The 24,200-nt window shown below is 37.5% G+C and overlaps 1 protein-coding gene, 1 long non-coding RNA gene and 1 pseudogene across 4 annotated transcripts in view; 2 read left to right on the top strand and 1 right to left on the bottom strand.

Moving 5' to 3' along the window:
- LOC6050468 overlaps positions 1-24,200 on the top strand; it is an 85,276-nt gene that overhangs the window by 20,148 nt on the left and 40,928 nt on the right. The window lies entirely within an intron of this gene.
- LOC119765317 lies at positions 5,628-7,283 on the bottom strand. 2 transcript variants are annotated; one of them, XR_005276641.1, is made up of 3 exons: positions 6,636-7,283; positions 6,340-6,565; positions 5,628-6,015 (listed from the first exon to the last, which is right to left on the bottom strand). It is a non-coding gene; the product is annotated as an uncharacterized LOC119765317 (long non-coding RNA). The 2 variants fall into 2 exon arrangements; XR_005276640.1 differs by lacking the exon at positions 5,628-6,015 and having other exon boundaries at positions 6,261-6,565; positions 6,636-7,280.
- On the top strand, positions 7,539-8,648 carry LOC6049496 (annotated as a pseudogene).

Below are 24,200 nucleotides of genomic sequence, written 5' to 3'. Positions count from 1 at the left end.
ACGGCCGACCCCCAAGCGCAACCTATCAAGCATCGCATCCATCAGGTATAATCAGACCGATGCCGGAGTGGTGTGTAAACAAACAAGCAAACAAACAGTCTGCGACGAGAGGTGTCTGCGGCTTGTTTTGGTCGATCTCCGCTCGTCAGATCATTAAGTTCGACGGTGATCGAGGCTTGATGCGACGGGGGGTCTACCAAAGCTAGGTTTGACATTGACAGCACTGAGTTGGTGACAGATTTTTGTACTTACCTGGTTTTAACACTCTTGAAGACACTACTGGTACTTACCCTTCACTGCAACTCTCGAGTCAAATTTTCTTGAAGAAATGATCTAGGTACTTGATTCCTACGTCCGTGATTGGGAAGCCTTTGGTTTGAACTCCTTGATTTTTCGAACTATGATTCAAGGAACTTCTCAAGTAATCGAGTACACTGCACGATGTTAAAAATCAATGTTGTAAAAAATTCTAAGCGCTTCCCAATCACGGACGTAGGAATCAAGTACCTAAATGCATTCTTCAAGCAAATTTGACTCGAGAGTTGCAGCGAAGGTAAGTACCAGTAGTGTCTTCAAGAGTGTTCAAACGGGGTAAGTACAAAAAGTGTGTCCAAGTGTGCCCTGTCAACAGCTGTCACTGTCACCATCTGTCAATTTCTACCTCAAGGAGCCAACTCCTCGATGTCCATCAAAGAACTCCATCCACGCACCCCTCGTCGCTCAGCGTCAGCTGACGCTCGAAGGCCCACCACTTCCGGTTCAATTTCGAAGCGTTCCTTTCACACGACACTTGCGCTCGCGCGCAGTGCGGATCAAGTTCAACGTAACCTCCAAAAAGGCGCACTCTTGAGGTTTGACTCGCCTCGCCTGAAGAGCATTCTTCCGGTCATTTTCCGTTCGATCTCCGCAGCAACCCCAATTTAGGGTTGAGCTCAGCTCAGTGAAAGTGTATTCTAATTAAGACGCGAGCTTGGATTTTGGGGAAGCCAGAGACTTCCTTCCCACGCAAACTACCGTAGATCACGCTAGACGTTAGGTGTTGCTCGGAGCTTGGAATTACCTCTCGGACGAGAGGTAATTACCGACGAGGCCAACGAGGTTGGTCCGGTTTCACGTGGTAGATGCGGGTGTAGGTGATTAAGCGCGGGCAGGAAGTGGGAAGTTGTGAGTGGAGTGAGGGTTTTTAGTGGGTAACCCTTGATATCAAGGGTGTTGGATTGACAGGAAATTGACAGATTTGTTGACAGTGACAGCATTTGTACTTACCCGGTCAGAACTCACTTGAAGACACGCTTTGTACTTACCTGAATTAAAAATCTCGAATCAAAGTTCCTTGAATAACTCAACTAGGTACTCGATTCTTACGTCCGTAATTGAGACGTCAACTCAAAATAAATTGAGCTGTCAAACGCAATTCCGCTATTCTCCGCTAGGAGGCCAAGGGTTAGCCACGAGTTTCGCGAAACGTGAAATGCGCGCGCACTTTTCGCGGATCATCTCCGCTGAATGTCATTTCCTATTGCGTTTCGGTTTCATTATTTTGGTGAATTTTGTTTTCCACCAAGGTTTGCGGCCGATATTGGCGGGAGTTTTTTTTTTTTGCGGTGGTTGTTTTGGTTTTGATGTGTGTTGAGTTCACTGAACTTGATACGGCGAGTTGGGTGTTGCGTTGAGCTGGTTGATGTGCGGATCGTTGCTAAGTTGGCGCAGAGATATGACGAGCGATTTGATCTAGTTGATCCTTCGTGACTTTAAGATCTTTGTTTTGAGAGAGTTTGGAGGGCTCAAATCTTGGTAAATTTTCTTGTTGTATGTTCAGTTTGTTGTACTGAAGTTACTTGAAGCTCAAAAAATAGGCAAGCTATCAAAGAAACGTTCGGTTGATCCTTCGTAACTTCAAGATCTTAGCTTTCGGAGAGTTTTGATGTTTCAAATTTTGGCAAATTTTCTTGTTAGATGTCCAATTTGATGCACTGAAGTTACCTGAAGCTCATAAAGTAGGCAAGATATCCATGAAAGGTTCGGTTGAACCTTCGTAACTTCAAGATCGTAGCTTTGAGGTAGTTTGGAAGTCGCAAATTTTGGTAAATTTTCTTGGTATATGTTCAGGTTGATACACTGAAGTTCCCTGAAGCTAAAAAAATGGACAAGATATCGAAGAAAAGCTCGGTTGATCCTTCGTAACTTCAAGTTCTTAGGTTTCAAAGAGTTTGGAGAGCTCAAATCTGAGTACATTTTTTTATTATATGTTCAGTTTGATGCACTGAAGTTCCCTAAAGCTCAAAAATTGAACAAGATATCGAACAAACGTTCGGTTGATCCATCGCAACTTCAAGATCATCAAATTCAGACAGTTTGTAGTGCTCAAAATGAGCCATTTTTTTGCAGTACATTCAGTCTGGTACACTGAAGTTCTGGAAACCCAAAAAAGATACCAAAATATCGAATAAAGGTTCGGTTGATCATCCGTAACTTCAAGATCATCACTTTGAGACAGTTTGGAGAGTTAAAAATACGCCGAAATGTTGGCACTATATTCAGTTTGATATACTGAAGTTCTGTAAACTCAAAAAAAGCATCAACGAATCGAATAAAGGTTTGGTTGATCCTCCGTAACTTCAAGATCACCGCTTCAAGACAGACAACACAAGTGCTCAAAATGAGCCAATTTTTTTTGCAGTACATTCAGTCTGGTACACTGAAGTTCTGGAAACCCAAAAAAGATACCAAAATATCGAATAAAGGTCCGGTTGATCCTCCGCAACTTCAAGATCATCGCTTCAAAGCAATTTGGAGATCTTAAAATACGCCAAAATGTTTGCAATATATTCAATTCGGTACACTGAAGTTCTGATAACTCTAAAAAGACACCAACTTATCGATTAAAGGTCTGGTTGATTCTCCGCAACTTCAAGAACATCACTTTTAGACACATTTGAGAGTTCAAAATACGCCAAAATTTTTGCAGTGCATTCAGTCTGGTACACTGAAGTTCTGTGAACTCTAAAAAGATATCAACGAATCGAATAAAGGTCCGGTTGATCTTCCGCAACTTCAAGATCACCACATTAAGACAGTTTGGAGAGCTCAAAATGCGCAAACATGTTTGCAATATATTCAGTTTGGTACACTGAAGTTATGTGAACTCAAAATAGAAACCAACTTACCCATTAATGGTTCGGTTGATCCTCCGCAACTTCAAGATCACCACTTTAAGACAGTTTGGAGATCTCAAAATGCGCCAAAAATGTATGTATTATATCCAGTTCGGTACACTGAAGTTCTATGAACTCAAAAAATGTATTGACAAATCGAATAAAGGTTCGGTTGATCCTCCGCAACTTCAAGATCATCGGTTTAAGACAGTTTGGAGAGCTCAAAAAGCGCAAAAAAATGTTTGAAATATATTCAGTTCGTACACTGCAGTTCTGTGAGCACAAAAAAGATACCAAAATATCGAATTAAGGTTCGGTTGATCATCCACAACTTCAAGATCATCACTTTGACACACTTAGGAGAGCTCAACCCGTATAGAAAAAAACCGTTTGGAAATCATTTGTTAAATATTCAATCAACATTTTGACAAATTGTATAGCCACTATTTGGTAAATCATTTTTTTAATTCCTCACTGTCTCTCAAATAGTGAACTATTCCCCATATATGTTGTTAGCAATATTCACTATTTGATTTTTTCTTCTAGCGACACTTTGTCAAATGCTTTTTGAAAGTTCATTTTTGCGTATATATTTTAGGGATTTCACCATTTCTCAAATGGTATTTTTATGGTTTTAAATAGTTATTTCAGTGATTTTTCATGGCGCATTACATTTTGGGAAATAGTTGTAACATTTCGAATGAACATCAATTTTTCAAGGATTTTCGGAATTTTGAGCTAGAAACATTTATTTTGCTTTGGTCAAATAGCTTATTTATTTTTTTATTTCACAAAAACACAAAAAAATCCACAAAAAGTCTTAGGATTAAATTATACAGAGGAAAAAAAAATCACAGATCAAGGAGGCATCCAATGCGGTAGAAAGTTCTGTAATTCTGTAATTTCGGAATACATTCGTCCGGCTTCAGCTGAAGATTCATGCTGTCCCATGTTGCATGTTCGAGTGTAGACCTACGGAAAACCTTGCCGCGAGGAGAGGTGAGTGAGAAGTACACGAACCACCTACGACATAATTCCTCGGGCGGCCCAGGTCAACTCGAAGTTACCCCAGGCACCCCCAGTGCAGGACACATTGGGGGTAGAAAGTGGATAGAATTTTCAGTGAATACAATAATTATGACAATATAGGTTCATATAATCCTTATTCCTTGATCTTACCTTTTGACACTATCAAACCTAGCAATATTACTATTGCATCTTACCATTCCCTTTTGATAGTGTCAACTTCAAACCTTCATCCATTGTGCAATTAACACATAATTTCCGCTATATTCTTCATGCGGAATCGTCTACTTTCTTCGCCTTATTATCACTGAACCACGGCGCGATATTGTTCTCACATTTTTTTTGAGCTTCAACGACCGATTGTTATACACGCACTTATAAAAATACTTGTTCTGTTTCGCGGCTTTGTGAAAAATACACGTGTGTTGGCTGACACAATGACTTTTTTGGTCATCGTATGCTCGCAAGGTACATGAAAGAGAAAAAGAGAAAAAATGGGATAAGTACAATGTAAAATAAAATCGAACATTGAATAACAGACTAACACAGAAAGAAAGAATAAAGAAACCTTCTTTTGCAACTAGACAGAACTACCAACTTGTAACGAGAAGTTTACAAGAAAACAACTGAAGTTGTGAAATATGGGACAGGACAAACAAACTAGAATAGTTAATATAAAACATATTGAACGTACCTTTAATCATATTAATAACAGTTATGCCCAAATTTCTTACCAATTTTTTCAGCAGTTGCATTTCTACAACAATGTATCGCGATTCCAAGATTGAAGAATAGAGTACTTAAAGTTTGTGAAGTAAGGGACAAGTTATAGCAATAGCAAAAAATAGATAGATAGATTTTACTAAATTTTATCTTAAAATAATAGGAAAAATCTAGCTTGTTTTGAAAATAGTCAATGCACCAATTGTAAACATACAGCATTTCACGTTCACACCATATGGAGTAAGTGTGATAAACTATATGTCCACATTCGGCGCATCACCTTTTTCAAAATACAGGAAATGATAGAAGGAAGACCCCATTTTGTATAGTGGAAGATTTCTGCAACACCTTGGATTCGGACCAGACATTTTGTCTGAAATAAGAGAGAAAGACAAATATTAAATTGTGGTATTATCACTAAATCCTATCATCCTTTCACCCTCCAAGACATGGTCTATCCTTCGTGCCTTCGTGTCTTGGGTGATGGCGAATTCTACCTTCTTCAATGATCTTCGGACCACCTCCAACTAGAATTCACAACAGGACCACCCTCGGCTCCAGTTTACAACATGACAGCGACGAGAACACAGCCGAATGGGAGTTGACAGTATCAAATGCATGCTATACCCTTTGCTTTGCTGGATACTTACTAATAGCAAAGGGCGAGAGTCCTGCGACTCTTAGCAATCATGAATACTGCCCATTTGCCACAAAAAAAAAAAAAAAAAAAAAAAAAAAATCCACAAAAAGTCTTAGGATTAAATTATACAGAGGAAAAAAAAATCACAGATCAAGGAGGCATCCAATGCGGTAGAAAGTTGACCGAATATCAGCTCCATCTCCGCCATCCTGTGGAAATCGTCGGTCGGATAGATGGGTTCCAAGTTTAACGTAACTTCAGCAGCCGCTTCTGAAGGAAAACGAAGCAGTCGTGCAACGCCGGGCTATCGACAGTTCACCTGGTGATCTTGTTGCTCTTGGTTTAAACCTGAAAAAAGAAAACAAACTGCACAGTATCTAGCTTACTACATTTAATGTTAACTTATCTGATTTGTCCATTAGGTTGCTGGTAATATTCTTCAATACGTTATATCCTAGACTATGAGTTTATCTGAAAATATTAAAAAAAAATCTATGTCAGCAATTTTGCACTTTTTCCTCTTTTTTTCGATGCTGTTTGATCTCGAAAAAATTCTAAAAAGCTTGGCAATACATAGACAATAACTGGAGCAACAATTGAAGAGGGCAGTACGACATTGCTCTTACGGCCTTTCTTTCCATGTGTTCAAATGAAAAAAAAATGCTGTAAGATCTATTTCGGACCACCCCTTTCAAATGCAAGTGACGAATGATCTATCTAGGTTAAAGTCATGTTAATAAAATAAATAACAACAACCTTTCAAATGTTGCTCCACAATAAAACATGTCAACATACAAACAAAAACATGCTGCGAAATGCTTCGCTTTCTCTGAAAAAAAAATCCACGCGAAATCGGTTCTGTTTCCAGCTCCGTCAACAAAGGTTCCCTCTGAAAGTCGGTTTGACCATTTCGGAAAGGTCTGGATCGCCAACTTGCCAAATCCGGCTGGATTAGCCGCACCGAACAGAAGCTTATTGATCCGTGTATCAATCAGGGTCGTCTGCTGGATCTGGGTTTAGGCTAGAAGTGAACAAAAACAAATGGATCCTTGTCGCAATCAAGATTTACTTTACAGCTGTAATCTACTTACTCTCAAATTTATCCTGTTTCTTCTTGATCGTTCAGAAGAATCACGGATGCCGTCTTGAAAGATATCCACAAACACAGATGTTTAACGCCGAGCAATCCTAAACCTACGTGGTCCACAAGTTTCACAGCACTCGTTTCGAATCCATACGAAACATCATCAAAAAAAAAAATGCACCGTAATTCATTCGCAAACAGCGAAATACGCAAACTACAGCAAAACACTTGAGCATCAGCTGACGTTTTCGCGACGCGCACAGATGTCCAACTGGATGTAAACATACACTGTTAGGTGCGTTTAGGCAATGTTGCGCGAAATTTACCTGCTAAAGGTTTTTATTATTTAATTTTTTTTTATATGTTTTTAATTAAAATAGTTATTTGCATGATTAATATTTGCAGTGTTAAGAGAATAGGATACCCGCCGCGGCAAAATTTCTAAGAGATGGCACTGTACGAGTAGTGGTAAGAAATTTAAATTTATACAAGGAAAATCAGTTTTTTTTCAAAAATCTCCGACACCATGCAAGGGAGTGGGGTAAAAATTCTCCTGGTAGTAGATAAAAAAATTACCTACGTCAAAATAATTAATTTTTCCTGATTTCCCCCATACATTTTAAATGCAGTTTACCACTCGCGTGCCCTGTCAAATCAATCCGAATTCTGAAACGGAATCTAATTAGAATCGTATACTAATTCCGTTTCAAACGCAACAACCGGTTCGAAGGCGGAACCGGTTGTTGTATACGATTCTAATTAGATTCCGTTTCAGAATTCGGATTGATTTGACTGGGTGACAGCTGCCGCCATGCTCATTTCTCTCTTGTTTCTCTCTCGCTCTCTCCAACTTTTTGACAACTTCTGTCAAAGCAAACTGTCAAACGTCGTCGGTCAAACCGTGTGAGCTGTTCAGCAGAAGAAAAATTCTATTTTTTTTGTGATTTTTCGGTGGAAAAATGGTTCTTCCGACGTTTGCGAATACTCCAGCTGCTCGCTGCTGGCCGGTGGCCCCATGGCTACCAATCCTTCCAGCGGGACATTTCGCTGGGCCGCCACAACTTGGAAAACAGTCTGTCGCTGGCGGTTCCACCGTTCCATAAGGTATGTTTTTGTAGCGGAGCGGGGAGGAGATTATATTCGTGCTGGCTAACATCCGAGTCATTGTTCGGGTATTTTCTCTTCTATTCGGCAGCCTGAGGAGAATCTGGTCAAACTTCAGGCCGATGGCGAATCCAGCAGCATCAAAATGGACTTTGATCACGGAACGACGACGCTTAGTTTCCGGTTCCAGGGTGAAGTTATTGTGGCGGTCGATTCCCGTGCCACCGGCGGTCAGTTTATCGGTTCGCAGACGATAAAGAAGATTGTCGAGATTAACGAATACCTGCTGGGAACGTTGGCGGATGGTGCGGCCGATTGTGTGTACTGAGATTGGGTGCTGGCCAAGGAGTGCCGAATCTAAAAGTTGCGCAACAAGGAACGCATTTCGGTGGCCGCTACCAGCAAGATCATGTCCAACGTTGTGTACTACTACAAGGGCATGTGTATCAGCATGGGAATGATGTTGGCCGGGTACGACAAGCGCAGTCCTCAGCTGTATTACATCGATTCCGAGGGAACACGCACCCCCGGCAAGGTCTTCTAGGTGATCAGTGGTTCGATTTACGCGTACGGTGTGCTCGGTTCCGGCGATCGGCCGGACTTGTCGGATGAGGACGTGCATGATCTGGGACGGCACGCCATCTACCACGCGACGCACCGGGATTCAGGTGGTGCACAAGAGCGACGTCCTTGGCATGCGGTGAAATCAGCATGTTCTTCCGGGGAACAACGTCCACGTTGTCCTGGGCGATCATCTTTTCCTCCCACTTTAGCATGTCTTCGCGGTACTTGGCCACAGCGGCGGCCGCTCGTCGATGGGAGGTTTCTTCTGGGTCTCGCTCAGCTTGCACCACTGCTCCGAGAGGGATTTATTCTGGGATCGATACTCGTCCCGGGGAGATTTTTTGACTTCTGATCCTGGCAGTACAGCAGGAACCCGTTCAACGGTCACTTAGGGTTGCCCAGATCTTAGACGTGAATAGCTCTAGGCGATCGAAACGTTTCTCTCGTTTGCGATTGCTGCCTGTCGGTAGGAAATTACCGCTCCGATGTACAGATTGTCTATGGAATTGGCCAATGTTTCTGGACACCAAACGCGCTGGACACCAAACGCCCTTTACGCCCAGCAAAACTGGCAGTGTTGCAAGCGCAAAACATACGTTGCCAGTGCCTATTTATTTTGCATTGGACAGTCTGTTTCCCTATACAGTCTGTACTCCGATGTGGTGCTGGGGGACATTTTTGATGCATTTTTGACAAGTGCACCTATGTGGAAAACAATATCTAGATCTGGATGAGGGAGTTTTTCTTTACCGCTTGCAAGCTGAACCTGCTGCGAACGTGCAACGGTTTGCTGAGGCGAGGCTTTCGATGCTCTGTGAGTTATTCTTGCTTTTTTTGCCAAGTTCTTTACGTTCAGCGAGAGGACCGAGTTGAACATAATTTTTGGAGGATGAATGAAGGATGCAAGAAGTTCAAAAGTCCGGACGCGGCAGTTGCTGCGACTTTTGGTACCGCAGCTGCGGTAACCTCTGAAACGGCAGCAGAGGTCCAGCCGGCTTCTGGCAGTGGCCACGATTCGCGTCGTCCGCTGGGAGATCTCATCCGCGAGTCGTCCAAGCAGGGCATGGGCAACTCGAAACTGACGCGGCTGTAGAACACCTGCCCGGTCCGGATAATCTGCAGGCGTGCAGGAGTGACCGCCGCTACGATATCAACGGAACCATCCGGCCAATGGTCACCTTACAATTGACGTCGGAATGCTCCGATTGCATTTAGTCGCCAGTTGCAGAACATGAATGATTTCTCCCTGGCGTAAAGCAGTGATGCCAACTCAACTCAATCAGCTGATTGTATTAATGAAAGCGTGCACCTATTTGATATTGTGAATTACAACAGTATTAAAACACATATTATTATGCATATTAATAAATAATGTTTATTTTACATGCGGAAAAAAACAAAGTTCAATCGACAGATTCCATTGTAAAGTTCTATGAAAACCATTGTAAATTAATTTAAAAATAGTGTTTTGTAATAACAAATAAATTCATTGCATTTCAAACGAAATATATACATTGTTAGTGTGCTCAATTCCTCTGGCCAAGATAGTTATAAAAATATATTTTTCTTAAAAAAATACTTAGTAAAATTTTGTCAATAGCACCATTTCACAAAGTATCATTAATAATAATCATTAACCATATATGTTTTAAACACAAAATTCGCATTAAAATTAACAAGAAAACATGATAAAAAACCTTATATCAATTTTTACTTATTTTTTTTTATAATTGCTTTATCAAATAGTCAATAGATGGTCAAACATCATCAAAAATTTCGACCAAAATCAATAACTATTAGAAAAAATTACATCACCATTTCACAAAAAATCACCATTTGATAAAATGTTTTTGGAAGAACAATTCCACAAGTGGTGAATTTTTACTAAATAGTCATTAAAAAATTCTATATGATCAGCAAATCATCTTCGTTCATCCGGGAAGTTACGCCAAAAGGTTTGCAATACATTCAGTTCGATACACTGAAGTTCTGTGAACTCAAAAAGAAGCCAACTTACCGATTAAAGGTTCGGTTGATCCTCCGCAACTTCAAGATCATCACTTTAGAGACAGTTTGGAGTGCTAAAAAACGCCAAAATGTTTGCAATATATTCAGTTCGGCACACTGAAGTTCTGTGAACTCAAAAAAGATGCCAACAAGTCGAATGAAGGTTCGGTTGATCATCCATTACTGCAAGATCACCACTTCATGAGGGTTTGGAGAGCTCAAATCAGGTTAGAACTACTCAGCATATGATCAGTTTTATGTACTGAAGTTTCGTGGACATTGAAACTACGAAAAATCTCACTCTCATGCGTCAACCATCCCGATCTTTTACTCCAATTGGCCGACCGGTTGCACAACCCCCGCCACGACCCGTACTTTAAATTCGAAAAATTCAATAACTGCAACCGCAATTTCCTGCCACCTGTCCGCTCACTCACGACGATGATCCAAAATCCAACCTCGAACCTCACTCATCTGCTCACATGTCGCCGGTTACATCACACTCACACGTCAATTTCGATCGTCGTCGCGCGATCACGATCGCAGCCTACTCTACCCTCTGCGAGGTAATCAAATCGGCCACTGGATGGCGCTGCTGCCGCGGTAGCTCCAAATTGTCCATAATTCGCGCCCGTTTGGACCACATTCACACACGTATGAATGGCGCGCGATTATGCGCGGACGAAAGTGGTCCGAAAAATACCGCAATTCGATCGAGCATCGATCACACGGAATGGAGGAAGAAGCGGAGGAGGAGGAATTGGCCATAATTGGCCGGCTAAACTGGGCAATTTCCGACATTTTTGCGCGAACGCGCCGAGCATTCACGTGAGTTCAAGTGCCTTGAAAAAAGGTGGTTTGAGCAGGTGCGACGACGGCGACGGTGTTCGAACCGATGAGCGCGGGTCTGGAGATCTACGTTCTGGGAGGGCGGGCGCCGTTAATGGTCAGACAAATATTCTTTCTGTGTTTAGGAGCTTGATCATTTTTGAACCATTTTTTAAATCTAATTTATCAGAAAATCCAAAATCCCTTATGATTCGTACTGTAAAAAAAACCGAATTCAAAATTGCAAATTCCAATTTCCAATTCAATTTCCAAATTCCAAACTCCAAATTTTTTATTCAAAATGCCACATTCCAAATTACAAATTTAAAATTCCAAATTTAGAATTCCAATTTCCTATTTCCAATTTCCTATTTCCTATTTCCAATTTCCTATTTCCTATTTCCTATTTCCTATTTCCTATTTCCTATTTCCTATTTCCAATTTTTAATTTCCTATTTCCAATCTCCTATTTCCAATTTCCTCTTTCCAATTTCCAATCTCCAATTTTCAAATTAAAAATTTCTAATTTTTTAATTCCAAATTCCAATTTTCAAATTCCGAATTCAAAATTTCAAATTCCAATTTTCAAATTCCAAATTCCAAACTCCAAACTCTAAACTCCAAACTCCAAACTCCTATTTCCAAACTCTGAACTCCAAATTCCAAATTCTAATTTCCAATTTTTAAATTTAAAATTCAGAATTCCAAATTTAAAATTCCAAATTTAGAATTCCTATTTCCTATTTCCTATTTCCAATGTCCTATTTCCTATTTCCTATTCCTTATTTCCTATTTCCTATTTCCTATTTCCTATTTCCAATTTTCAATTTCCAATTTCCTATTTCCAATTTCCTTTTTCCAATTTCCAATCTCCAATTTTCAAATTTAAATCTCTATTTTTTTAATTTCAAATTCCAAATTCAAAATTTCAAATTCCAATTTTCAAATTCCAAATTCAAAATTTCAAATTCCAATTTTCAAATTCCAAATTCCAAACTCTAAACTCTAATCTCTAAACTCCAAATTCCTAACTCCAAACTCTGAACTCCAAATTCCAAAATCCAATTTCCAATTTTTAAATTCAAAATTCAAAATTCAAAATTTAAAATTCCAAATTTAGAATTCCAATTTCCTATTTCCTATTTCCTATTTCCTATTTCCTATTTCCTATTTCCTATTTCCTATTTCCTATTTCCTATTTCCTATTTCCTATTTCCAATTCCCAATTCCCAATTCCCAAATCCCAAATTCCAAATTCCAATTTTAAATTCCAAATGCCAAATCCCAAATTTAAAATTTTCAAATTCCAAATTTAAAATGCCAAGTGAAGGTGTCATGCGACATGTCAAATCACTTGTAATTAGTGTTCTAAAATAAGAGAAGTTGTCAAAAATACAGCTTTTGGTCGTTTGGTCATTTTTGTCAAATTCGGTCAATCCGGAATTCCGGTTCCGACTGAAAATTTCGCATGCACATGTCAAGTGACGAGTCAAAACATTTGTAATTGGTGTTCTAAAATGAGAAAAGTAACCAAAAATACGTTTCATTGCTCCACCTTCGCTGTCCAAAGTGGCCATTACGTCCTTTTTGACGTAACAGCTTTGACGCACTACACCATCACTCACCAATAATCCGAGATCCATTTTCCACGATATTTTCCCACCACCCGGCAGATGAATAATACCTCGCTACTTACTTTGTATCGACCGCAAAGTGGTCCAGGTCACGTGTTCCACCGAGGCACCGGGTTTGTTTTCATTTGTAGTCCATTATAGGTTTCGCGCGGAATAACGATCACGGACCACGCGTGGAAAAAGGCTCTCCAACCTGCTGCCGCTACCACGAACGACCGACCAACGTTATTAGAAAGGGCTCTCGGGGTACATTAAAAAGTAATAAACAAGGCAATTAGTCGGATGGCTGCACGAAAATAAATAGTGTGTGTGTGTTTTTCAAGTCAGACCTTCTCTAGTTAGGCTAGCCGGGGGTTGAATCAACTTTGGCTCGTTTATTTGTTTACAAATTACCATGGAAAGTAACATTTGGAAATGGCTTTTAAATAATTTGATTTTCCATTTTAAAATATTTGATTTTAGAGTAAAAACTACAATTTGAATTCAAAATAATTTATTAGAATTTTTGGAAACGCCCTTTCCAAATGTTACACCCCGAAAACAATATGGAAAACTTTGCTCTGCGTTGACGACATGCTGAAAAGAATGCATGGTAAACAAGACTGAAACGTGCGAGGATTGCGTCTACACCGGTCGTTTTCAGGTTATGCAACTGCAAACCAGTTGGGAATTCTTAAGAAGAGAGCCGTTGAACAGAAGTGAAGTCTGGTTTGGTCTTTCTCGTTGAGCAAAGGCTATTCAAAATAGAAAAAAAAACTTTTTTTTTTTGATTTCTTTTTAATTATGAAAAAATATGAAAATCTGGCAACCCTGACTAAATTTAAGGATACTCAGGTGAAATCTATTTTTAAAATTCGAAATTACCTGTTTGTTATTATTGATGTTGAGGTTGCTTTAGTGCATGATTGTTGAATTCTATAAAAGTAAAAAAATATTGTCTGGTATTCTGGGAACACTGCCCAAAAATTTAAACTTCTAAAAAATATCGATTTCTGACGGTAATTTCCATCACTTCAAAAGTGACTAAACAATACTCGTGAAAAGTGACTCTAATTTCCTAACCCTCTCCTTAAATTAAAAGCCCCCTTTCACCGCTCCAATCCAATCCGCGTTGGCTTGAATTACAGTACCGACATGCAGCCTAATTACCTTATGCTAATTGACGATTTGCCCAATACTGTTAGTAGCAGCAACTTTCCTGCGATTAGGCAAATTAAAACAAAAGGCTTGCTCGTTCGTTTGCTCGCTCGTGCTGGCTTAAACCAAGCTTAAACCATCCAACGCCAAATTCGAACGAAAAAATATAAAAGCCAATTGAAAGGTCTGACGACGCTGGGCACGCGCGCTCGCGCTCAACAACCTGATCTACACGGGCAATTGTTGGTTAATACCAACTCTTGATTGGGGTAAGTGAGACCTATCCCCGCGTGCTGAAGAAAGTGAGGCTTGGTTCAAAACCAATTTCTGATAATTCAATTAAAGAGCGAACGATCCTGAAAGCGATGCAGGTTGCGTTTCGGAGCGAAAGAGTTGGAGTTGGAGGGGTTTGCTCAATTGTTATAGACCTTTGAGTGACCACCTTTTATTTTTTTTTTGTTACGTGTTAGCTGAATTTCGGAACTGACCAGGGTCAGAATCTGCATTCTGGCTTTCGATATCTGACAAGTGACTCTTGACTTCTGACTTTTGAATTCTGACTCCTGAATACTGATTAATCATTACTGATTACTGATTGCTGAATACCTACTGGAAATACTGATGGAAAAATATCAGAATTACAAATTCCACATTCCAGTTTCTAATTTTCAATTTTCAATTTCCAATTTTCAAATTCCAAATTCCAAACTCCAAACTCTAAAATCCAAACTACAAATTCCAAATTTAAATTTCCAATTTTTAAATTCAAAATTCAAAATTCCAAATTCCACATTCCAAATTCCAAATTATAAATTTAAAATTCAAAATTCCAAATTTTGAATTCCAATTTCCAATTTCCAATTTCCCATTTTCAATTTCCAATTTCCAAATTACAAACTCCAAATTCCAATTTCCAATTTTCAAATTCCGAATTTAAAATTCCAATTTCCAATTTTCAAATTCCAAATTCCAATTTCCAATTTCCTATTTCCTATTTCCTATTTCCTATTTCCTATTTCCTATTTCCTATTTCCTATTTCCTATTTCCTATTTCCTATTTCCTATTTCCTATTTCTTATTTGCTATTTCCTATTTGCTATTTCCTATTTCCAAATTTCAAATTGTAAAATTCATAATTCAAATTCCAATTTTCAAATTACAAATGCCAAATTCCAATTTTCAAATTCCAAATCCCAAATTGATAATGATTACAAATTGATAACTTGATAAATTGATAAATTGATAAATTGATAAATTGATAAATTGATAAATTGATAAATTGATAAATTGATAAATTGATAAATTGATAAATTGATAAATTGATAAATTGATAAATTGATAAATTGATAAATTGATAAATTGATAAATTGATAAATTGATAAATTGATAAATTGATAAATTGATAAATTGATAAATTGATAAATTGATAAATTGATAAATTGATAAATTGATAAATTGATAAATTGATAAATTGATAAATTGATAAATTGATAAATTGATAAATTGATAAATTGATAAATTGATAAATTGATAAATTGATAAATTGATAAATTGATAAATTGATAAATTGATAAATTGATAAATTGATAAATTGATAAATTGATAAATTGATAAATTGATAAATTGATAAATTGATAAATTGATAAATTGATAAATTGATAAATTGATAAATTGATAAATTGATAAATTGATAAATTGATAAATTGATAAATTGATAATTTGATAAATTGATAAATTGATAAATTGATAAATTGATAAATTGATAAATTGATAAATTGATAATTTGATAAATTGATAAATTGATAAATTGATAAATTGATAAATTGATAAATTGATAAATTGATAAATTGATAAATTGATAAATTGATAAATTGATAAATTGATAAATTGATAAATTGATAAATTGATAAATTGATAAATTGATAAATTGATAAATTGATAAATTGACAAATTGATAAATTGATAAATTGATAAATTGATAAATTGATAAATTGATAAATTGATAAATTGATAAATTGATAAATTGATAAATTGATAAATTGATAAAATGATAAATTGATAAATTGATAAATTGATAAATTGATAAATTGATAAATTGATAAATTGATAAATTGATAAATTGATAAATTGATAAATTGATAAATTGATAAATTGATAAATTGATAAATTGATAAAATGATAAGAGATTTTTTTATTTTTAAATTTTTTCAGATATTTTTTATCTCGGCCACTTTAAGGTTAAACGCGCTGGCAAAAGCTTAGACAAAAAACGCATCGTGTTTAAAAGATAATAGTTTCATGGAGTTGCTTCGGCCTTGCAAACAAAATGAAAATAATAAGAAGAAAAACGGTTGAGCCATGAGACGTTTAGTTTTTGCGCAGCTCAATTTCGTGGGGGTGGTGTTTTTTTCGCTCAAACAATTGCATTTAAATGGAAAGTAATTGAACGTCGACTGTGCAAAAGGGCCAACTGCACTTTCCAATTGCTTTTGCTGCTGCCGCCGCAAGAGTGAGAAACCCTTAAGCGATGTTTAGTCAGATGAAAGCCCTTAATTGAGGTTAGGTAATGCGCGACTGTTGAGGGGTTTGGCGAGCGATATTGGTTTCTGTAATGTTTGGTATCAATTTTTCGTTAAATTGACAGTTATGAGTTAAGTAATAATTTTGCGTGGGAAAAATCCCTTTAAAAATCAGCGGAAATCATTTTTGAAAAAAAAAAAACACTTAAAGTGGCCACCACTAGCACCAATAAGCATTAAGGAAATTTTAGAACTCCCGCTTGATAGCTTCGATTAAGCCACCATTAAAGCCACTCATTAGCCTAGAAGCTTAAAAGCGAAAGAAATTGCTGCTGCTGACATGCTTTTCACCACATGGCGCGAAAACACAAAAAAGGCGCGCAAATTAAGTCGAAACTTGCCGAAAATTGCACCAAGCCAAAAAAAAAGCAACTTCAACAATCGAACATGCTGGTACACGTTCAATTGAACAAATGCAAAAAGAAAGAAAAAAAAAATTAAGCTAATCGACCCAGTTTCCGCGAGTGAGCGCCCGCGCGCGCTTTTGACTCCCGCGCGCCCGCCATCTTGGATATCGTTTGCCCGAAAGCAACACAAACAAAAAACTGTAATTTACACACACCGTAATTTGCAAGTGCAGCAGCAGCAGTATCGATTTCTGTGATGATTGCAATTAAATAATTTTAATAAAAGTGAAACCCCCCACAAACACAAGATGAACAGCGGAGTGGAGTTTGTTTTAGCGTGCAAATTTGGGGGTCAACTTTTGGTTGGTGCGATTTGGCGAAATGATCAATATTTTGGTTTTTTTTTCTAACTTTTGAATGAGAGATAGGTTAAATGTCCCCATTTTGGACCTAATAAGCGAATTTTTAACTAATTTTGACTGTTTCTCAAGACGGGTTGACCTAAAATTAAGATCACAGTTCATGGATATATTTTGGACCTAAAGAGCCGAAATTCGACCCTTATTGTAAAGGGATCTTCCATAAACCACGTTAACATTTTTTTTAAAAATTTATTACCCTTAGAACATAGAATCATCAAATATCAAATAGAATATTAGAAAACGTATTTCAATCATTGGTATCAACGTCGTTTTGCCTCATGGGTCAAAATTGGGTACAAACATGTGAAAACTTGCAAATTTAGGGATATTTGAGTGTTTAAAAACCAAAAACTTTTGATCAGTGGAAATCCAATCAAAATTACGTCGTTTGACGTCGATGGTTTTTGTGAAAATTTTACACTAAAAACAAGAATGTACACAGCAAATAAAGTAGTAATCCAGCTGCGTGTAAAAGACCTGAATGTAAAATAAATTTTGCACTATTTTATGAAATTCTGTGTAATATTACACCCTGAAATATTTAGCCCATCAGTATGGGAAACCTACTTGACCGAAATGTCAGATTATATATACGGTCATCGATCTGATGGCCGAGCGGGCTAAGGTGCCAGTCGTAACTGTTAGTGCTGGGTTTGAGTCCCGTCGGTTGCAACTTTTTTTTTGTGTTTGCAAAAATTGTACATGCAGTGTGTAATATTAAGTGTTTATTTTGACGAAGGTGATGTGCATGCTTTTGCATGCGATTTTACCATCGGATTTTTTGCTGTGTAGCGTTGTTTTATATCTATGTTGCAAAAAAAGAAATCTTAGTTTTTAACACCTGAACACGCTAGCTCGCGAAATAATTTTTTAACCTTTTTTTATGTTAGTTTGGTAGATTAGGTGTTGATAAAACTTTATTTTGAAATAAAAATATTGAGTGCTTACTCTCCTAACTCTACAGTCCTAACTCGATTGTCCGAAGAATAGGAAAGTTATAATAATAAAATCATGACAAAAAAAAATTATTAACGACCCAAAATTAGTCAAATTTGTGAGATTGATTTCTTGTTTTATGACCGAATATAAATTCTGAACACTTCATCACCGCTTTGCAAATTCATGTCTATGCCACTTCAGAGCATTTTTGTAGTCATAGTTGAGTTCGACACCCTAAAAAACAACGGAAAATATTATTTCTCGCTTAATTTTTCAATAGATCCTATCAGTTAACACAATAAAAAAATGTGTAAATTTAAAAGGTCCTCTTTTTTGATGTAATTTTACCTCAATTTAGACTGGAAAAGAAAATTGGTAAAATTATACATTTTCAAAGGTTAAAATTACCCTTTTTCTGACATAAAAGGTTTCCCTTTTTCCAAATGTAATATTATAATGATTTTTTACTATGTGGAAAACCCATGGCGCAAAAGAACTCTTGAAAAAAGAGTTCCTAATTTTTCTTAAATAAATTAGGCGAGATATTTTTCTGGGAAAACTTTGGATGAACGACCTTCATAAAATTCAGAATTTTGTGAAAATTTGAGTGTTTTACTCTAAAAACACTGATAGTGCAAAAATCTTTACACTCAAAAAAATGAGTTCGCGTAAACGTGAACAGCGTTCATGCCAACGGGAACCAGGAAGAAAACTGTTCAACTTTTATACACAGCAAAAAATCCGATGGTAAAATCGCATGCAAAAGCATGCACATCACCTTGGTCAAAATAAACACTTAAAATTACACACATGCATGTACAAAAAAAACGTGTAATATTACACGAATCTCAATTTTGAAACCAGGGATAGGTATCGAATTGGTTATTATGTCATAGACGTCAATGTAAATAAAACCAAGCAAAATAAAATGCAAAAAAACAGTTTTATTAACACAACAATACAATGCATTTCAAAGAAATCTATTCCCACCGACATTAATCCAACCGAATGGACATTTTTCTTCTTAAAAAGGTCGTTAAAAAGTTTCAATTTTTCAGTCGTCCTGGATACCGATGTTGATCGAGCAGTTTACGACGGGGAGGCGCGAAGTCCACGTCCCGACGACGTTGCAGCTTTGCCGGAAGTCCACCGGGAGCTCATCTTCGTTCGACACCATGCGACGCCGATGGACTGCTTCGAGGAGATGAGCGTGCAGCTTCCGGGGGAAGTCCACGTCCCGACGACGTTGCAGCTTGGCCGGAAGCCCACCAGGAGCTCATCTTCGTTCGTGGCGCCGATGGACTGCTTCGAGGAGATGTCCAGTTTCCGACTTTTTCGCGCCTTGAAATTCACGTGACCAACTTGATTCGATAGTGGTGCAAATCTGAGAAATAAAATGCAAATAAATAAGAAAGAATGATTAGAGATTAATGTAGTAGAAGAAGAAGAAGAAGAAGAAGAAGAGGCAAGAAAAAGTCAATCTCCACCTTTCTGCTTGTGCACTTACATGTTTTCTTACGTTTCAACGCCGAGCGTGCAGCTTCGGGGGAATTCCACGTCCCGACGACGTTGCAGCTTGGCCGGAAGCCCACCAGGAGCTCACCTTCGTTCGACACCATGCGGTGCCGATGGACTGCTTCGAGGAGATGAGCGTGCATCTTCCGGGGGAAGTCCACGTCTCGACGACGTTGCAGCTTGGCCGGAAGCCCATCAGGAGCTCATCTTCGTTCGGAACAAGCGTAGTCTTTTGGCCTGGGCGGTTTCACACCGTCTCACGACCAACAATTCGTCGCAGTCCTTCTGCTTTACAGCGGGTCGTTTAAGCTGAAGCGCACAGAATCCACCGGTCTCAAGTGGCCAGACGTGTTTCGTCCGGCAGAATGGAACCGGGTATGAGGCTCGGCCTTGGTGTTGATAGAATTCACTCCGTCTCGTGGGCTAAAAAAAGCAGAGCAAATTGTCGTTGTTAAGTTTTGAGCGCGGATCTTTGTTGTTATTTATAAATATTTACCTTTGGACGAGTCGTTGACTGACTTTCGCGAGTGGACAATTTGGTGCTATTCCACCGGCAACGACCGTCGGCGTCCGTCTGCAGGTGTTTCGCTGTCACGTACCGAGTTCGCCGGTTTCAGGAGGATGCTCCGAATCCCGTTCGTGTCGTGTCCGGCAGATCTGAACCGGGTATGATGCACGGCCTGGAGGTTGGGGGAATTTACTCCTGCGGGTGTTCCGCTATCACGCACCGAGTTCGCCGGTTTCAGGAGGACGCTCCGACACCCGGTCGTGTTTCGTCCGGCCGATTGGAATCGGGGTATGATGCACGGCCTGGAGGATGGGGGAACTTTTTCCGTCTCACGGTAGAATCTCTAAGAAAAAAACAAAGTAAAAGGCCGTTTTGAAGTTTGAACGAGGCCTCGCGAGGTGTTTTTGTTGATCATATTTACCTTTGGCGTCCGTCTGCAGGTGTTTCGCTGTCACGCACCGAGTCCGCCGGTTTCAGGAGGACGCTCCGAAACCCATTCGTGTTGTGTCCGGCAGATTAGAACCGGGTATGAGGCACACTCCTGCGGGTGTTTAGCTCTTACGCACCAAGTCCGCCGGTTGTTTCGGGCAACTCCAAACACGATCGCGATGCACCTGACAGAAGGAAACTGATGGCACTGGGATTTTATCACAAGATTTTATCAATAAATAGACCGTAGAAAAGTTATTTTATTGGGAAGTTGTACAAAAAACGTGCTTTACGGATGTTTGAGGTCAGTTTTCGGAACGAAACGTTTTACTTTTTTTATGTTCCTGCAAAGACATACCTTTTAAAAGTAGATGACTTAGAAATGATGACTTGACAAATCTGCAAGAAATGAGAGGAAATTGAACAAACAGAACATTAAACATTATAAAATTTAAAAAACTTTTATCAGAATCATACTTACAGCTCCGATTTATCTGAAGAGTGGACTGCTTATGACAGCTTATGACTTTTCAATACCTATCCGTCGGTGAGATCTGTCAAAGTCGGCTAAATGAATTCGTCGATAATTTTACACGAAAATTGACAGTAAAAGTTGTGTACAAGGTTGCGTTGAATATTGTATCGAATGTACAGCAAATATTACACGTTTAAGTAGTAATGGGTGTTAGTCTTTATTTGAAGGATTGGGGATCGAATTAGCATGTAATATTACACAAAATAAAATACATGCAGGTGTATTACATGCAGGCACTTTACTACTTTTTTTGCTGTGTAGTGCATTGCACCATGAAAGTGAAGAGTTTTCTTCCTGGTTCCCGTTGGCATGAACGCTGTTCACGTTTACGCGAACTCATTTTTTTGAGTGTACGAAATTTCGCGTCGATCCACACACAGTAAAAAAAATCATTGTAATATTACATCTGGGAAGAGGTACATCTTTTAAGTCAGAAAAATGTATAATTTTACCTCTGAAAATGTGTAATTTTACCACTTTTCTAATGTAATATCTTTTTCAGTCTACTAAATTGAGTTAAAATTACACCATAAAGAAGTAATATTCCACCTTCCAACATTTCACTTTCTAAATTCACACATTATTTTTTAACTGTGTTGTAAATTTTGAAAATTTGACTGTTTTCAAAAATACGGTATTTTCACAGAAAAAAATGGTAATATTCATGAGGGAATGATGACAGATTTTGTGTTTAAAAAATATGTAATATTACATCAGGAATTGGTAAATTTTCATCAAGTTTTAATTTTTTCACATTTTTTAGATAAAATTACTCAAAAAAGAGATAATATATTAGAAATTTTCTTTTTTTCTATAACGCTGAGAATCGCTACAAAAATTTCCGTAGATTGACGCCAAATTTTTGAATGGTTAAATCTTCAATAATTTACATTAAAAACTCGATTGCTGCGAAAATACATGCCAAAATTTTTGTATCGTAAAAAACAGTATGTTATAGAACATTTTATTGTATTGACGAAAAAATATAAAAAATAGAATAAAACATTCGCGACACTGTAAATTAATTTAAATATCTGAGAATAATAAAATCTTTTTTTTTGTCAAAAATCACTCTACTCTTAACCTGCATTAATTTTTCAAAATTTTGCAATTTTTATTTTTGTTTTTTTTTTATTTGGTTGTAATTTTTTTCCAAGCATTTCATGCAAAACAATGCCATTTTTTTTTTCATTCAATGCTAAAAAGTTAAAAAAATCTTTTATGTCATGAATGATGAATGATGAATGATGAATGATGAATGATGAATGATGAATGATGAATGATGATGAACACCTTCCAATTTTACACAATTTTTGCAATTTTCTACATAGAATTTTGCGGGCTAGTCATACAAAATGGGCATGCGGATATTTCGAAATCTGTACGTTGAGAAGGGATTTCCTGATCGATTTTGTATCTTGAACAATGTTGTAGGTCATGATTAGGGTCATGTAAAAGTAGGTACACGGAAAAATCCTGATTTTTGTAATTGCCTTTTTATAATTAATTTTTTTTTTCATAAAATACGTATTTTTTAATTTTTGATGTTTTAGAATATTTTTTATAAAAAAATTAAGGCAAAAAAAAACAAATTTCAAGCCTATCTTCAAACATTATTTCAGTTACTTGTTACTACCAAAAGATTGTAAAGATTAATAAAACTATGAAAATATTTCAAAAATTCCAAATTTGCAGGAAAAGTGCCCTTTTAAATTAAAAATACAAAAAAAAGTAAGTCAATGCATTTTAAATTGTTAACAATCAATTGTATAAGTTTGTTTTAATGAAAATTTGGATTTTCAACGACTTTTTGAGGCATTTTGAAAGGGGGGGGAGGGGAACAAAAACTTGAAATAAAATTTGCAATGGTGCAAAATAAAAAAGATACAAATTTCAAAAAAGAATGTTGGAAAAAATCGTAAATATTGTCAACCAAAATTTTTAAAATCTTTTTTAAAACAAAATCAAAATTTGTAATCGAAAATGACTTGACAATTTTTTTCGAGATTTAATTTTTTTTATTTTGAGAATTCATTCATGTAATTGCAATACTGTTAATTCAAGAAATTTTCAATTTTTTGAGTGACTTCATCTGAAATTTCGCAAAAGCAAACTTAAATGCACCACTTCCGACGACTTCGCATATTGTCCCATCTCCCATAATGCAGAGATAATCTTCCGCCAGAAGAGTGCCACCGTTACTCCTCAAGTAAGTCACCCAAACAATGACGTTTCGTAACGGTAAACATCTGCGCATTAATTAACATCCCCATTTTCACATGGTCTGAATTGAGAGGTTAAATTTGTTGAATTATAAATTATAAACAAGAAGAAGAAAAAACGAACCCTTCACTCCAAGCGCGCGCGATCAATCTCACCCTTGAGAACTTGGAACGCATCAAAAAAATAAATTCATAATTCATAGCAAAAAGACAATGTGCTCTCAATTTGATGATGATCGTTGAACTGCCACGTTCGCCCGGGGACCTAATGAAGTGCAAATTGCAGCTGCTACTTGAACTAAAACAACAGAGTCAGAGAGAGGGGGAGTCCAAGATCGGGGGTTCTGATATGCAAAACTTAAAATAATAATAATAGTTAAACAGGTAGCTGAGTGAGTTTTATCACCCTTTTTGATGCACTCATCGGCGAAGTCTGTTGTTGGGTAATCGCTGATGCGCTACCCCGTGTAATGAGCTTTGCCTTGAACCCAAGGTCATGCGTTTTTTTCTTCTCAAGTGTAAAGTAACCCTGGTAGCTACAAGTACTTATAGTTGTAGGGGGACTGAGCTACAAGCTCGTCTGTCAAGCTGTGAACTAAAGTGTCCGGACTCCGGTATTAACAAAGAGAAAGGTGGGGGGGGGGGGGATTTAACATTGAAGCAAAATTGACCTTTTTAATACTTGGTAATGAAAAATATATTTTGATTTTTTTAAATGCTTTTAAAAAAATTCCACTTTTTCTTTAATTAAATTTGTTCGATTTTAAAGAGTCGTGTGGTGTTCGTGGGGGAGATCGGTTCG

Source organism: Culex quinquefasciatus, chromosome 1 (assembly GCF_015732765.1).
Source record: "Culex quinquefasciatus strain JHB chromosome 1, VPISU_Cqui_1.0_pri_paternal, whole genome shotgun sequence".
NCBI classification, from domain to species: domain Eukaryota; kingdom Metazoa; phylum Arthropoda; class Insecta; order Diptera; family Culicidae; genus Culex; species Culex quinquefasciatus.
The sequence above is the reverse complement of the archived record's forward strand: the minus strand, read 5'-3'. Positions and strand labels throughout refer to the sequence as shown.